At 42.4% G+C, this 18,206-nt stretch overlaps 1 long non-coding RNA gene across 4 annotated transcripts in view; it reads right to left on the bottom strand.

Moving 5' to 3' along the window:
* LOC116068200 overlaps window positions 1-18,206 on the bottom strand; it is a 119,080-nt gene that overhangs the window by 58,058 nt on the left and 42,816 nt on the right. For 3 of the 4 annotated variants that reach the window (XR_004109492.1, XR_004109489.1, XR_004109491.1), the window contains exon 5: window positions 10,206-10,340. The exons of the other annotated variant lie outside the window; for it this stretch is intronic. This is a non-coding gene — a long non-coding RNA (uncharacterized LOC116068200). The remainder of the gene's footprint in view (window positions 1-10,205; window positions 10,341-18,206) is intronic. 4 annotated transcript variants of the gene reach the window in all.

Below are 18,206 nucleotides of genomic sequence, written 5' to 3' on the forward strand. Positions count from 1 at the left end.
AAAAGAGCAATACAAAAAAAAATCAAGCAAAAAGTTGATTCTTTGGGAAAGTGAGAGTGACAAATCCTCAGTCAATTTCACAAAAAGAGAGAGGAAGAAGGCATAAATAATTAACAAAAATAGAAGTCAAAATGGTGCCATTGCAGGCTCCGGCAAAATATAGAGTATTACAAGAGATTACTTAGAAAACTTAAATACAAGTAAATAAAACTGTCAGGTAATAAAATGGCTAATGAAATGAATAGACAGATTGAAAGAGAGAAATAAAATGGCTAATAACTATTTTAAAAATTATTCAATGTTATTAGTCATCAGAAAAAAATATAAATTAAAACTACTTGAGATTCCTGCATGTTCTGGTCAGAACAGCTGTCACCAAGAAACCTAACAACAAATGTTAGGAAGGACATGGATAAAAAAGAACCCCATAGTCACCGCTGACAGGATGCGAATTAATGCAACCATTATGGAAATCAGTGTGGAGATTCCCTCCCACAAATAAAAATAGAACTACCACATGATCAAGTTATCCTCTCCTGGGCATTTACCCACAGAACTCTGTACCCTATCATAGAGATATTTGCACTTCCATGATTATTTCTGCTTTATTCACTACAGCAGAAAATGGAACCAAACAGATAAATAGATAATGAAAAATTGGCGCATATATCAAGTGGAATGCTATTCAACTCTAAAGGAAAATGAAACCACAAAGTTTTCAAGAAACCAGATGGGCTTAGAGTGTATATTAAGTGAGATCACCCAAACTCAGAATGGAAACATTCTTAAAGGCAGATCCTAAACCATAATCTATGCATCTAACTTTGTATAAAATGTATGTGTTGGTATAGTATACCATGCAGAGAGAAGAACAAAGAATGATACCAGCTGCTAAGGAGGGACAGAGTATGAGTAATGGAAAATTGAGTCATGAAAGGATATAAAACAAATTGTTTTCTAATTTTAATTGTCATCAGTTTTGTTTTTGTGGTAGATAGGTACATATGCATGTAGTAGCTGATAGTGTAAAGTCCAAAGCACAACTTCAGATCAGGGCTGTTCTAACTCCTTTGAAGTTATTGAGATGTGTAGACTTTGAGTCTGGGCAAGTGCTCATTAGAGTGGCTACTTTAATCTGACTGTGTTTTTCTTTTTAAAATTTTGGTGTTTTGTTTTAACTTGCAAATTCTTTACAATAAGGTGATGTGTGTGTGTGTGTGTGTGTGTGTGTGTGTGTGCAGGGGCAGACAGAGAGAAGGAATACTAGAATTTTAGCCCCCATACCATTTTTATAATTAAAAAATAGCAACACAAAAGGTCTCTGGGATGCCAATTTTGAGTTGAAAGTTAACATTTACTGAGAAATAAAGTTTCCCACAATTCTATCCTGGGGTGCTAGCCTTATGCACAAGGAGAAGGAAAAATGCTTGCTGAGGCTTCCAGCATTGCAAATGGTTGAAAGGTTGATGGAGAGAACCCACCTGCAGGGCAGACAAGTTCAGAGCTCACCTGCTTCAGTCTGTACAGTCCCCTAGTGTGTCCCCTCTACAAATGTACGCTGCCAGTCCCTGCGCAGCTACTACACGAGCCTCAGATCAGAGTGTAGTAACAGGAACGCATGCCTACCACTCCAGCCCACGTGCTGCTCTACCAACTGTCGGCAATTGTAAGGCATGTTGCTGACACTCATTTCACCCCAGGCATGATTCCTAGAATGTAGTTGACAGGTAAAGAGTGACAGTTTCCTGCCAAGATCCCTTCAATGGTGCAAGAAGCTACCTGCTATCTCTGGAAATCAACAGAGAACGAAAAGAAAAGGAGAGTAGTGGGGAAATGAAATTTTACCTGGAGGGTAAAAATGTGCTGGAAGCCAGTTGGTCCATTCACACAGCCAGACCTTTAGCCATTTATTCATCTATATGCTCAACAGGTACCTATGTGTGGCCTGTGCACAGAAGTGATGCTTAAATAGACATGGATTCAAAAACAATGAGTTGCAGGGTTCAGTTAACAGGACAAGTACGCTTGGCTTCTTTGGTAGCATTATTATATGAGGATTAAATCCTGGGTGAATTTCCCAATTCAATATTCTATATTCTTTCCAACAATGAATGTCTCAGTATGAATGTCCCAGACTATACATGTGGCAATCGGGACACACAGGTAAACTTAGGGGTGGAAAGAGAAACAAGTTGCTTTTCAGACCCTAGATTGAAGGCAGGATTAACAACAGCAGCACTGGGTGAATTACAAAGAGGAGATGTTGGAGCCAGAAGGAAAGAGATGACCCCAGAGGAAGCTAATCTACCCCTCACTGCCAGCAGAGGCAGTGTAAAGACCTGGGCAGGGGTCTCTGGATGCCTGGGGGAATGTGTGAGCAGCTTCCTCTCTCCTAACCCACGTGGTCCTGTGCGGCTAAGGACCCACTGGCAATTACCAATTGTGCTACCTGAGAATACATGAGATAATTAATTTATAAATCAAAAAGGTTCATCTTAGCTTGGCTGCAGAAGTTTCAGTCCACTGTTTGTTAGTCTTGCTGACTTTGAGCCAGTAGGATGTGCACTGGGTAGAGAGTGTGTAAGGAAAACCCCTTGTTTTGTGGTCAGGATGAAAAACTCAATATAAGAAGAAAGAACTGGAGAGATGGCTAAGTTGGTCAAGTATTTGTGTACAAGCATGAAGACTTGAGATCAGATCCTAAGTACTCATGTAAAAAGATGGGCATGATAGTAAGCATGAATAATCCCAGCAGTTGGGGGCAGAAAACAGTCATAGCCCCTGGGACTCAATAGTCAGACAGGCTTGACAAATTGATGAGTTCTCTGCTCAATGAGGGACCTTGTTCCAAAGTATCCTCCAAGGACAGCCAATGTCAACCTTTGATGTCCACATACACGTATGCACATACACATACACATACACATACACACACACACACACACACACACACACACACACACACTTACTTGCACACATTCATATACCATATGCATACATGCACACAGAGACAGGAGGGCACCTAAATGTTACAGTTGCCTTTGAGGATATACCCTCAATAAACTAGGAAACTCCTCACTAGGGCTCACCTCTTAAAAATCCCACCACACTCTAATAGTGTCAAGCAAGGGGCATGAGCACTGGGGTTTTGGGAGCATTTTGTATCCAAGCTTCTGCAGCCACAATGACTTTCACTGGATCGAACTGCAGAGGAGGCAGCTCTGCTATGAACTTAGCATCAGAGACAAGAGAACCTGCAACTTTCGTGTACAGAGTCCATTTATTTTACAGGAATTCCAGGAAGACCGCTGACCACTCTTTCTCTTGGGCATTGAGCAGAAAAGGGACCTCTGGAACCCCACTGTACTCTGAAGGCTTCTTCCCGGCGATGTTCTTAAAAAGGAAACCTCACACCTCATTCCAATTCTGGATGAATGTTAACAACCAAGAAGGAATTTCAATGAACAATTTGAGAAAGAATTTATTAAAATCCAATTCCATTTTTTCTCTTAATGTTTAGTTTACGTTACGTCCACTAATGCCATAGGCCAGAGTATACCAGAGATCACTAGAGCAGCCTGCTGTGGAGCCTCCTGCTGCCAGACAAAACCATCATATTAGAACTGTATTTCAGCCATGAGGGGAGGGTCCACACTGTGAAAATCTACAAATGCTGACTATGCAGAAAAGCCACTCACTCCACACTCAGCAGTAGAGATTACGTCAGCTCCTGGATATATATTTTTTTATTGGATGAAGTAGTCACTATTCTATCAAAATTAAACATTTATTCAATGTACCAGCTCTCTCTGGCCACAGCATGCTCTCCAAGTAGAATCACTATATAATAAATATTAATAACACAAGATGTGGTATGCTTTCCCCTCTGCCAGACACCTCCATCAACCTAGGAACTGCCCACGTGAATAACATAATACTGAGAGTTAACCTCAGCATTTTCTAAAGAGCTTGGCTTCTGAAAGCTTAAAAGCTGTTCCCTCACTGAATGTTGAAACCCAGAACTGGATCAAAAATACTTGTCTGGGTGTCCTGCCCTGCTTCCTCACAAACCAAGCAGCACAAGAGTCAGGATTGAAGAGCCTGCTTTAAAGAAGTTCACATGCTACTTCCCAGCCCTGCCTCTGTGTAGTGGAAAATACCCCACTCCAGGCTTCTCACAGCAGCTTCTAGTCTTACAAGATTTCTTAACATTGGTGCTTCTCGTGACCCAGAGGTTATCAGTGAGCCTGAATCAGTGCTCTGTACAGTCTGATGCCTGGCCATTGTCTACCACACAGAGTGAACAGTCTGTCCCACGAAAGGCAAGCCTTTCGGGCCAGCAATAGGCAGCAGTGGGTGGCTCTTGGAGTTGAAATGTTTTTCCTATTTGATTTACTTAATTGAGCTAATGGCTTCTGTGATCAGCTCAATAGCCCAGTAGCTAAGACATCATTAGTTCTTCTCTCAGCTAACACAATAATGACCCTTAAATCGTCTCCAGCATTTCCAATTACCTTTGAAAACATGCGGAATGTCAGAAACCCTAATAGAAAACATACATGATAGGATGTTTATGGAAAGTCGCCTCTTATGTTAGTAGTTTTCATAAATTCTTTTAAGTGTCAAAAAAAAAAAAAAACCCAAAAGACAGTGAGACAAATTACAAAGTAAACAGTAGAGAAACTCAGAGAGACTCCCATCTCAAAGAGTCAACCAATCTAGAGTGTTCAAATTTTCTCTAGCTAAATCATGGCCATTTATGACGGAGACAACCAAGTTAGATGGTAATTACCTTGCAAAGATAACAGAGTCAACAAATGATAGTCAAATTAAAACATCCCCGTAACCCCTTTCCTGTTGTAAAGTATTAAAATTCTTTCACTAGCCCTATTAAAATAAGTTTTTCTTAGAGGATACTTAAAAAACCTCCAAATCGTAAGCTGCATAAACCTTCAACCATCTTTTCTTGTTTTTTTGTCTGCTTAGTTGTTGTTGTTGTTTCCCTCCCCACGCCACTCCTCCTGACCCCACACATTTCTGAGGAAGTCTGTGAGAGCATTATGGGGGACCTCGGAGTCAGCTCAAGACACCCCAAGACCAAATTCTCAGCACAAAGGAGATTTATTTGCCCCAGAGGGACAGAAGGCAGGTATAAGGGACAAAGGCAGGGAATAGAGGGTGAGGGAGAAGGGGAAGGCAACCAGGGGGAGGAGGAAGGGTTATTTGTCCTGGAGCACAAAAGACTGCTTCTGGATACACAGGAGACTGATGTGGCCCATAGAAAATGGTGGTTTATTAAGTTAAAATGGGAAACTTTGTTAGGATGAGGTGTTTAATTTTAATTGGGCATCTTAATTAGGTGAGCCAAAAGTGGCTTTTGATTTCTGCACTTCAGTACTTTGCTAGCTAGACGTTGGTTATCAGCCTCAGGAGAAGTGGGTGGTCAAATAAGGGCATAGACCTTGGGGGCTAACTTTAGGAATGTAGTGTAACACTTTTTTAGCAAGGCCTGCCAGAGCCATGCTTGCCACACTTGAGCTGGCCGGCATCCCTTCAGGCATTAGCAGGGATCATTAAATATGGGGTGTTGGGAGGGACCCAACTTTAACTTGAGTGGTCCCATCTCATCGGTTAGATGTGCAATTAAATGCAAGAAATAAGAAGGCCTTGTGCATATTAGCATTCCTCTGTCTCAGCTCTCTGATTCCCCAACATGCTTTCCTTCCATGAGAGACTGTCCCATCAAACTAAAATGAAATAAATCCTCCCTCCCTAAAGTTTTATCTTGTCAGGTATTTGGCATGAGTGTAATTCCCTACAGGCCCATTTGAAGAGTCACAAAGTACCTGCTAGCAATGGGAAAGGGACATGGGACATAAACAAGACCAAGATTATGTTCAGGGTCTGTTAGCTTGATGGAGGCACTGTATTGGACGACATAAGAGAGCAAGGATAGAGAGTCTGAGTGAAAGTAGATATAGAAACATTCAGCGGGGTGATTTTTACCAATCACTCCCATTAGGTCCTACAGTGCATGGTTAATGTTGGGATAAAGGCTAGAATCCCACAGAGGCCCAGTTTCTCATCAGAACTTCCAGTCTGTGGTTGAATCATAAGGTTTTATGGTTTCCTCACTGTAGTCAGAGTGGAGAATAATGCATTTTACTAAGCGATTCACAGGAGAGTGACCGATTGCACTTAATCTGACTTTGTTAACTCACAGCAGGGAAAACTCATTGACACAGTGTCTGGAAGATCTGTCACCTGCCCGTCTCCATCTCTGCCCTACATCATAATCTCTAGGAATCTAATGGCTGCATTATTTATCTTTGCATATCATTGCCTGCTGTGGACATCTGACACATTGAAAGTACCTGAGAAATGCAGGAGACATGAGTGAAAAACAAATGATTACTGTGGGCCTCTTGTCAACTGCATGTCCTGGGAGATGATAGGCAGTTCTGTGAAAGAGTGTCAGCTCTTGAGTGCACATAGAAACCCTGAAGGAACTTCTTAATGATCTCTCCATCCATCAAGTTCAGATCAACTCTCTGACCCCAAGAGTGTAAGGGCCATTTCCAGAGCATGCTCAATTCATTGTACTTCCATCCTGGGAGACTGACTGTAATAGTAACTATTGTCAACTTGGTTGGATCTATAATCAACCAAGACACACATCTCTGGGTGTTCGTGAGGGCACGTCCAAGAAGCATGAGCTGAAGGAGAAGACTCTCTCCAGAATGGGCACCATCTTCAGGCAAAGGCCCACATACAAAAAGGTCTGAGGGGAAAAAAAAACAGTGCCGTTTGCTTATCTACCTCTGCTTCTTGCTGGTAAATACATCTATGAGTCTCTGACATCAGAGTCCAATCTCTTCCACCCAAAACCTCACCCCCAACCGTGGATTGAAGACCAGTGGCGCTCCCAGGGATCCTCCAGTGGTTCTCCAAGGATCCTCTAGGTCTTCATGACAGTCTAGAACTGCTGAAATGTCCAGCCCTGTGGACTGAGCAGCTAGTAGATTCTCAGACTCCCCAGTATACAGCCATTGTTGGAGAATGCAGCCATATCATGGAAGCCAGTTTAAGAAATCCCCTTTATAACACATATTTATTTGATCTGATCTCCTCTTCCTTCCCCCCACCTCCCAGAGAAGTCCAACATACTCTGACACTTGCCAGCTGGGCCTTCTTATAAAAAAAATCTCATCTTTCCCACTGCTACCATCTGAGGCATCCTCAAATCCACATCCAGAGGCCATTCTCTGCAGGAAGACTTCCTACACCAGAGGAGCACCCCACATACAGAACAAGATTCTGTCTTTGAGCAAGCAGCTAGGTGAGTATACATATCTGGGAGTCAAGGAAGTTGTTAAAATTGTGAGCCTTTCCTCCAGATCACCCAAAGCAAGCAAGCAAGCAAACGAACAAAACAAACTGGATCTGTCAGTCTGACCCTTACTCGGTGATCAACTCAAATGTTATGCCAACTTCTCAAGTAAGTTTGTTTTTCAAGTAAAGCATAGTTGATTGTTTTCCTTTCTTTCCACTTAATTTTAATTTTAAAATTACATTCAGCGCTATTGACATTGTGGGTTCAGATATCTGAATTGGAACTGAAGTGTAGAGAGCCTTGATTCTCTCTCCATCCAGATACAGAGGAGACCCCGCATTGTTCACCCACATACTCCCTCAGCTTGTGATCACACCATAACCACCTCAGCCACTGGCAACAACTGATATTTTCCCTGTAAGTACTTTTGTATTCTCAATAGTGTTTTCCAAATGAGAGAAACCATTATGGAATCTCCAAGGCTGGCTGCTGCTTCTCAGCACAATGCCGTTCTCATCCACCCTCAACTGGTATGGAACCAGTTCACTTCCCTGCTTTATCTCATCAAACAAGTAAATAAGGACATACATAAGAAAAGTAGAGAGTTCCCCTCATGGAGGGCTGCTATAACCTCAATGCCACATTCCAAAGCTGAGTGAGTTTTACTTATTTGTCTGGAAGCAATGTTCATATGCAGTCCAGGCTGGATGTGAACTTACAATATTCCTGCTTCAACTTCCTGAGTACTGTGAAAAGGTTAGATTCTTAATGAAGTTGATATAACTATAGTCCTTGTTCTGCATTTTAATATGAGAGAAACACTATTAACATTTCAACACTAATAGAAACACTAATAGAAACATTTTAACACTAATAGAAACACTAATAGCATTTTAATATTAGAGAAACAATATTAATTTTAGATTTAAGTATTTTTCAAATACCAGAATGATTGCAAGACTGTCTGTCTGTCTGTCTGTCTGTCTGTCTGTCTGTCTGTCTATCAACTTGGCTGGAGATATATCTCAGTATTTACTTGTAGCAACTTGAAGTGTTTACTTAGAATGCATGAAGCTATAGGTTCAACCCCTAGTAGTGGCAAAAAAAGTTTTTTAATAGAACTAAGACACTTTGCATAGTTTACCTCATACATCAATTATTTATATTTTGCCTCATTTATTGTATCATTCTTTTTCTTAATAGATGCAGATACCTATCTGTAGGTTGATAGGTAATCAGAAGATAGAATGGTAGGTGTTAGGTAGGCAGAGAGAGAGAGACAGATGATAGGTAGATAGATAGATAGATAGATAGATAGATAGATAGATAGATAGATAGATAGATAGATAGAGGTAGATGATTGACATGTAGATATATGATTAGCAGATGGATTTTTCCCCTTTGCCATTGAAGACTGAGTAGGAGGCATCATGTATCTTTGCCAGTCATGCTACATTGTTTCCCCAGAGCAGACTACATTTTTATACTTGGCCACAGGACAGTTGTCAAAAGAACATAATCTTCATATCATGCCATTGCCTCCTCCACCGCACATGCTTGGGTTTCCTTGGCTTTGCGCCTTTTGTAGCTATGTGATCCACCTCATTTCCATCATGCCTCTTTAGTCCTCTCAGTTTTTGCTCTTCTCTGTCTCCCCTGACTTGGACCTTTTGTGGTGTTCTCGTTTGTCTTTCTGCTTGCTTTCTCTGATATTTCTTCCTGCCTAGGTGGTCATGAACTTTGGCAGGATCTCACAGAAGTGACTTGAGGTTCTTCCAAGGAACGCTATCAGGAGTCTTTAGATGTCAAGCTTGTCCAAATATCGGTGATGTTAGCTTTTTAAAAATCGGTTAGAGGACATCCGCCAGGCTTAGCCACCAAAATACATAGTCTCTTTCTGAAGGACAAGCTTCCAGGAACCCCAGACCTCCTGCTCAGTTTGAGCTAATGATTGTTGGCCCTGTCACCCAGGATGTATTGCTCATTTTCTGCCTGGGACCCACACAGCCCTGGCTCTCATGCTTCTATTCTTGCTCTTTTGGTCTGCAAGCCTAATGCATGCTAGGTAGCAATGAGAATTTCCCAGCCACTGCCTACTGGCCACCCGGGCTCTTCTGCATACCTGTGGTACCCAAATGAACCAGTGCAAAACCAACTTTGTGGGTGGGAAGGGAAAAATTGGTACCATGGCTTGCACTCATCTTTACTGGGAAAAGTCCATTCCTTCTCATTCTTAAAACTATCAGAGGTTTTTGTAGGATGAGTTTCAGTTGAAGAGCCATTCAGGGGATTTTAATTCCCTGGGCATTATTTTCCTGCACTGGACCTGGGTCATGGCTGTGGTATGAAGAGAGCAGAGCAAGCAGGAGTCTCAGAGACAAGGGATCAATATCTCATTTCTATATTTAGAGCCCCACTGAATTGCAGGCCTGACAAAAGCCAGCATCCACTAAGAGAAAAGAATGAATGAAAGAACAAAAGAATGAAAACAGGAGAAAGAGTGTGTGATGAAAAATAAGTCAGACTCAGAAAGATAAATGTCGTATCTTCTTCCTCACAATGTACTCTTTGCCTCTCTCTGACTGACTTGCTCTGTGTGTGCCTGTTTGTGTGTCTGTCTGTCTCTGTCTCTCTCCATATGTGTGTGTGTGTGTGTGCGTGTGTGATATGTGTGCACACATATCATCAACCTGATATAAAAGCAGACAGGAAATGGGGAGGCAAGCTATATGACCTATGTGTGTGAAATTTTCATCATGAAGCCCATGACCTTGTGTGCTATATTTAAAATGAGAAAAGATAGGGTAGAAGAGAGGGAAGTAGGGAAAAGAAGGTGAAGAATAGAGAGAACGAGGGAAGGGAGAACACTTACCACAATTTTCTAAGCCCAGTCCTATTGACAAGCCAAAGCTGCAGCCCAGAATTCTACATTACACTGAGGCACTGGGTTGAACATGGGTTTGTTCTGATGTTTACTGCAGTTCTTAGTGTCCAGTTCTCAATGTTCCTTAAGGAAAAGGGAGAAGCAGATGCAGAATGGAGTCAGTGCTTGACAAAGAACTAGCCCATGTCTGATGGCACGTATGATGGAGAGCTAGCCCGTGCCCAGCAGAGAGCTGGCTTCTTCTTTTTTTGACTCTGGAGTTTAGAGGCTACCTGATGAACCAACCTCTGTACTGACTGACTGGTGCATGGTTTTAGTGGCCTTTTCTGAAGGCTGCACCTCAGCTCTGAGGCAGCTAAGCACTAGGTAGATGGAGTCTTAGATTTTGCTGGATGTCCTTTTCTGTAGCAACTAGGGATTTCAAAAATAAAAATAAATGAACCATGACAAGTCCAGGGGAAATGACATAAGTTGACAAAGGCATTGCCCAGGAGTGTAGAGAAGTCCCCAGGTCACACTCAAAGTGTCTGCTACATAACCACACTCTCGGCTCCTCCTAAGACACGCTCCATGGCTGACACCTCCTCTTCCCTTCCCTCCCTCCTTCTCTTTCTCTTTCTCCTTCTCTTCCTTCTTTCTGTAAAACTCTTCCTCTCTCCCTCTCCCCATCTGTATTGCTCTCCATCACTTCTCCTTTAACCCCACCTTCTTTCTCCTTCCCTACCCTCCACCTTCCCACTTCCCCTTCCTCTGCCTTCTTTGAATCTTTAAGACAGGATCTCAAGCATCCTTGAACTCACTATGTTTGGAAGGATGACTTTGACCTTGTGATCCTCCTGCTTCTGACTTCCCAGTGCAGGGATTGGGGTGAACACCTTATTAGACAAGAAATGTGCCAAATGATCTTTATCTCCAGCCCAACTCTGAGAAACATCTCTTGACTTCTACAACCCCCTGTACAGTTCCTGCTTTGAGCTCCACCAACTCATCATTTTTGTTTACTTGCAATGCTCTTCTCAGGGTCATCTGTTCAGCTGTGTTGTCTTTTGAGCTAGACTGTAAGGTTCTGAGAGCTGAAACTACCCTACTTACTCAGCTCTTCTCAGTGTGCCTCATAGTAACTCCCTTCAGACTGTAGATACACAACAAACATTGACAGGTAGACTGGGAGATTCTTGTTTCATTTTTCCCTGAGATGTTTTCCCAATAGCTTCTTAAAGCAGGTTTCTAAACTGGCATGGATAAGGATTTGTCTGCATGGGTCAATTACTGTGTCTGAGTGCCAACCTACTAAGGCAGTGACACAGTCCTCACTTTGTCTCATTGAAGGATTATGGAGACATGATGCTCTCTGTACATTGGCTTTTGTGAGCCTGTATAAGGAAAGCACAGAGTTTGTGTATATGATTGGGAACTCTCCTTTTCCCCTGGGAACGTATACCTATGCTGTGTTTGCCTATGGGCTCTCTCCAAGGTGCATTCAACCACAGCTGTAAGGCTCTGATCAGTGACCTAAGCTGTTCCTCAAAGAGATGGTAGAGCCCCAAGGCAGTGTTTGCAGCCCTCCACCCTTTGCTGGAAGCCCTTCAGGCTGTGCTTTACAAATGAGGTTTTAAGCCACATCACCTGAAGATGGATTTCTGTGCTCGGACAGATATTAGCAGTATGTGGTTTGGGTTGTATGAAATGGGAGTTTAGTGAGTTTAGTCCCCCCTCCACCTCAGCCTAATTATTAAAGAAAGTGTTTGCAGGCCTGCGGACTCTCATAATTCATCCTGACTCACGCTTCTCTAGAGTCAGTCTTAGAGAGCTCCATCTGCAATGCTGTGATCATTGCCAGAGGAACGTGGTAGGACTGAGTCATACTCCCCCATCTGTGATGGCGTGGGACCCTTGCTAGAGGAATGTGGTTGGACTGAGTCACAGCCTCCTACTCCTCCATGTGTGACAGCAGGAGCATAGCTGATGAGTGTGGTGGAACCAAGTCATCGCTCCACAGTGCAGATGAACTCAGGGAGTTTCATTCAGAAACAAGTCTGCCCTTTCCTTCATCAGTGGGATGGAGTTATATATCCTAAGTCCACCCATAAACAAGGCAACCACAATAACCAGGTGTTCTAGTTTGCTTCTCACTGCTACCATATAGACACCATGGCCAACAAACTTGGGGAGGGAAGGGTTTATTTGGCTTACTCATCTCAATCACAGTCGTTATAAAGAGAAGCTAGGACAGGAACTCTAACAAGAACTGCAGCAGAGACCATGGAGAAACACATACTTGTTTGTTTCCTAAGGCTTGATCAAGTTGCTTTTTTGTACAACTAAGGACTAACTTCCTGGGGATGGCATGGCCTACATAAGCTGGGCCCTTGCATATCAATCATTAATCAAGAAAATGTTCCACAAACTTGCCTACAGGCCAATCTGATGGAGCCATTTTCTCAATTGAAATTCCATCTTCCCAGATGACTCTAGCCTGTGTCAAGTTGACAAAGAACCTAACAATCACATCAGGTGACAGAATTTGATGCCAATTTCAAAGAACTAACTTCAAAACTCCGGAAAGGAAATAGACAAGATAGCAGGTGCCCAGAATCTATCACCTTCTAAAAAGCACATGAAGAAGAATGGAATCATTTTTCTTCTTAGAGAACACTTACCTTGAAATATAGTCAACTGCCCTGGGATCTTCCATTTCTACTTTCTGCTTTTTCCCCCTCTCTATAGTGTCTGTGAATTTGCATTCCTATGACATATGTGTATATTATGCATTTGAAAATTTTATATAAAGAAAGTGAGAACGGTGGCACGTAAGACTCTAAGAACATTAAAGATTTAGTGCAACACCTAATTTTAGAGGTGGAGATACTGATCCAAAAGCAGGCCTGAGGCCGACTTACAGGAAGCAAACAAATGTCTTACAAGAGATCGGAGTCAGGCTCGGCCCCCACCCAGTGCCCTCTCCAGCATGACTGGCATATACATTAGCTAGACATCACACCGAGAGATGCTTCCATCCTCTCTGGCACAATCCCATTAGTGGTTATGAGAGTCCTATTATTAGAAAACAGCTACTGAAAGTATTCTCATCTCAAACTCAGGAAATGGAAATGAAATTGAGAGTATTTAAGTTCGCTACATAGAACACTGGAATGGTCCTGATGTCCCCATCCTCACCCTCAAGATTACGAGGTTAACTGGATGATCATTGGGGCATCTCTAGCTGAAATACCCATGAAGTCTAAGTCCTGTGAATATTCCCTGTGAGATTTTGCTCTTTGTCTCTCCTCAACTGTGACTCTTGAAGAATCTTGAACGTCTATTTTTCCAAATATAAGATGGAGCTAATAATAATTGCCAAGCTGTGGTGACAGTAAACAAGATAATTCACATTTATTCTTTGAATAAAAAGCAATATGAAAATGCACCGTGAATCACTTAGGCAGCTTGCAGATAGCCAGGGACTGTGGGACAAAATTAGCCTGAGATGAAGATATTTGATGGATTCTTTCTTATGGATGCTCAATTCCAAGGTGAATCTTCTGCCTTTCAGACATTGTAGGCCAGGATGAACTCAGGGCCACTATTAACATTTAACAAAACTGCACATTATTAAAATGGTAATCTACATTCACTTCAGAGAGATAAACTCCTGCACACTCCAGGCCTAGTGTTTAATGGCATTCCACTGGTGGTTTAGATTGCAGATATAGCAACTTCATCAGCTGAAAAGCTGAGGCCATATTGTAATAATTTTTGCAACATTTAGGGAATGCTTTCTATTTATTACCAATATTTTTTGCTTTATATTTTGACTAACATATCAGCAGATTCAACATATGTATATGTTGAGATGTGTATATGGATTCAGGTACATATGTACATACACACATGGACCAGAGGCTACTTCAGATGTTATCCCTCAGGCACTGCCTTTCTTTATTGAGAGAGGGTCTCTTGCTGAACTTAGAGCCCCTTCTGCTCTGCTTACCCAGCACTGGGATTTTAAGTGTGCACCCCATCACTAGCTTTTGCACATGGGCACTGGAGATCAAATTCAGATCCCCATGTTCACACAACCAACACCTCATCTACTGAGCCATTTCCCCAAACCTTGAATTACTCTCATACTCAAGGCTCCATCATGGTATATGTTTTCCAGATCAGTGAGCTGCCATTTTTGCTATGGCTTGAGTAGAACAACCTAAATCTGGCTCAGCAAGCATATCCCTACCATCATCATCTCAAACTTGCAAATTCTTTTAGAGACCTTGTACAACTAACCTCAGTACGAAGTGGCTTGCTTTGGGAAGGAATCACTACCAACATACCAGGGGGTCTTAGAGGGTGTAGAGAGTACCTTTGAAGAAAAGAGAAGATGGGCATAGTGGTGCACATCTAATCCCAGCAGTGGGAGGCTGAGATAGGAGGATCACAGGTTCCAGGCCAGACCGAGCTAGATAGTAAGATCCTATCTCCAAGAAGGAAAAAAGTAAGAAAGAGATAAGGAAGATGAAAACTATACCTGAGTTTTGTCTGTATGGGAGAATCCAGCTTGAAGATAATAGCATTTGAACTTTAATTCACATGCCGGTCACTCCCTATCCATCCCGAGGAAGTCAGTGTGTGCATTAGTCACTTTCCTTGATGCGCTGATGAAGCTTCTGACTGAAACAACTCAAGGAAGGAAGGGTTTATTTTGGTCCACAGTTGGAGAGTACAGTTGGTTGTGGCAGGGAATTCATAGTTGGCAGGATCAAGAAGCAAAACTGCCCCACAGGGTAGTCAAGAGTGCCCAGCTTACTTTCGTTACAAACCTGGGGTCACACAACCTGGGTCTCAAGCCAAGTCCAGCCACCATCCTCAATAAGCCAATTAATTGTGGAAAACTGAAAAAGGAGATTTTTTTTTCAAAGAGGGACAAAGAGCTCCTGTGATCTAACTTGCACAAATTCACCTTCAGGATCCTGAAGTGAGATTACAGTTTAAATAGAGTGCCAAGGATGAGTTAATTAATCAGTTCCATTCAAGATGCTGCCCACCAATGACCCATCATTGTGTGGGCTTCAGTATCATCCTGTAAGATGTTTGGGCAAGTTGTTAGAACTGTGTGAAATCTGGTTTCAGGACACAACTTTTTCTTTCTTGGGCATTTGGGGAGCAGGGTGGCAGCATTGTCCTGCTGAAGATTAATCCCAGCTTAAGTTTCCTGGAGAAATTTCCATTACTTTGGGGTCAATAGCCTGATAGTCAGATTGAGAGACATAAGTGCCACTTTAAAGTATTTTCTGTCTCCTAGGTGACTCTAGATGCTGTTGAATTGACTATGAATTGATTAATCATTGTGTGTAGTGAATGTTTAAAGGATAATACATGACTTAAAATACTACTGGAATCTTTGTTTAATTCTGCACTGGAATCTCAAAGGGGAAAACAACACTGAAGCTTTTTTTGGAGTGTCTCAGCCTGCTCTGAAGAAGTCTGGCAGCCTGCAGAATGTTTAAGAGAATAAGAGACGTGGGCCTGGAAGTGCCATGCCGTAGGTATGCTCAACATCTTCAGCATGTAAAGCGTTGTCACGCAGAAAAATAACTTTACCCCACTTGTCTCCCAGGGATAGGAAAGACAGATTTTAACATATTATGAAGAAACACAGTAAGGGCTAAAGAGAGGCAGAGGGGGTCATTGATGGTCTACTCTCAGTAGCAGAGAAAAATGGGCATAATAAGGGAGGAAAAGCCAATACTTACAGGTGATAAGGCTAAGAAAGACTTGGGGTGCTCCCACCTCAGAGGGCTATGATTATAACTATTACAGTGTGGCTTTTTCCTCTGGACATAGTATGATCAGCACATGCCATTTTAGATCAGATTACTTTGGCCTGTAGCCATGGCAACTAATTGAGCAGAACAACGTAGAAGTACCCAAGACTGCAGTAATGGCAATGGTAATGGAGCTATTGACACCCTCTCGAGAGGGAGGGTCACAGGACCCTTACCTGAGATTGTAGCCAGAATTCTTTCCTGCCCTTGATATCTACAAAGGATCTTGGGAGATACTAGAGTATATAGGAAGTAGAAGGGCTACTCTGTGATGCAGCTTTCATTAGGTCATCATTCACGATAAAGAGGCACAGCTGTTTGGGGTCACCTGTAATCCTGTAACCCTCTCTTGCATGTACTGTAAGTAATCCCTATAAATGCAGTAGTTGATCAGGTTAGGCTTGGATTGAGTTGTGCTTTGGTCTGTCTCACTGCAGAATCTGGGGTGAGTAGACATCTGTTTTGGTCTCCCCAAGAGAAGTTAACACAACAGCTACAGAGCAGACTGGCTAAATTGTTCTCCCGGTCTTTATTTCCTCATGCTAGGAAATAGCAGATACAGCCTAAGTTGGCCATTATTGATCTTTATTTTCTTACAAAGTGTTGAGCCTTCCACACCATCCCTGCAGCTTTAATGGGACTCTCACATGGAACTTTATCATAAGAACATAGGAGCCATCTGCCTCCAGAATCTGGAGCTAAACATCCTGAGCTGTCCTTGCAACACTGACTTCCCTCCACCTTTTCTTACCCTTGGGCCCCTCTAAAATCCTCTGCAGAATCTGTGAATTACAGTTGAAAGCCCCAGGGTTAAGTGCTTCCTAATCCTCCTACCCAAGCCTGCATTTATAGTTGTCATATAATTCTACGACTTTTTAGCCAGATTAATAAACACTAAAGTTTTTCTCCTTCGATTCACTTCAGACTCGAGGCTTACAGAAAGGGAATTAGTGTGGATTATGTTAACGAACTTCAGAGCCAGGAAATCACAGGTTCAAGTCTCAGCTGTGTAGTTTGTTAGTTTTGTAACATGGGGCAGTTTGTTTAGCCTCTCTAAGCCTTGGGCTGTAGATCCAGAGCAAATATCCTCAGTTCATGGAATTTGGGGAGGATTAAAATGATCATGTATCAAAAGCTCACATTGTGTTTGAGATGTGAGACAGGCACTAGAAGGGATGGCTATGCCATTAATTAAAAAGACAAGATTAAATGGAACAAAACAGTTTCTCGGGATTGGTGACAATTTCTTATTATTGCTAGTGAAACATAGAAGATAAAGATTTATAATTAATTACTTTCCAAGCCTTGGGAAAACATCAGTCCATCTGAAGCTGGGGGAAGAAATCTGATGACTTTGCTATCCATTCCAAGTGATCCCCCATTGAGGCTTCCATGTAACATTCAACTGGACCTGCAGCGCTGAGGGCCTTCCTCCGTTAATCAGAGCTGCCTGAGATCATCTCTTGTTCACTCATGGTTGAAGCTGGTCTGTCTAGTCAACATTTCCCATGCACACGTTTGAGAAGAGAAAAGAAGATAGAGCAGGTCCTCTGTTCACACAGTTCCTGGGTAACCCAAAGGCTTGCTGCCACATAGAAAGTCTACAGGGCATCCTTCTGAATTGTAGTGTTACATAGCAACATAAACTGATTTATTGGTTACGTAGTACAGCCTATCCATCAAGAAAATTAACAGACAGCAGAAACTGCTCTGTACGATTTGAGGGCAAGAAAAGTCCAGAGAAATGAGTCAAGGACCAGAGGTTTTAAACGAGTTTTCACTGGGGATTTGTAGGAGGCAGTAGACAGACAAATCCCACTTTCTCTGTCTTCCTATAAGTTCTAAAAGAAGGGAAGTGCACAGATATAGATTAGGGGAACCTGCCCACAGACAGTACCAGAGGTAAATGTGCTGTGGGCCTTAGGTGCTCCCTGGAAGCTATTTACTGACTGGTTACTAGGAGACAGCATGACTCATTGCCAGCTTCCCCTCTGTGGCCAGCCTACTGTCATTTATCACTTAGCACACTGGATCAAGACTGATAGAATCTTTAGAAAAAATTATGGAGTGCTCTATTTTAGTGACGAGGCACTAAACTGAGGAAATAAAATGATCCCCAAAGATAAGGGCTACTGTGAGCACATCCCAGCACTTGTCCTATGTGGGC

The sequence above is a fragment of the Mastomys coucha genome, unplaced genomic scaffold, assembly GCF_008632895.1.
Source record: "Mastomys coucha isolate ucsf_1 unplaced genomic scaffold, UCSF_Mcou_1 pScaffold22, whole genome shotgun sequence".
NCBI lineage: Eukaryota > Metazoa > Chordata > Mammalia > Rodentia > Muridae > Mastomys > Mastomys coucha.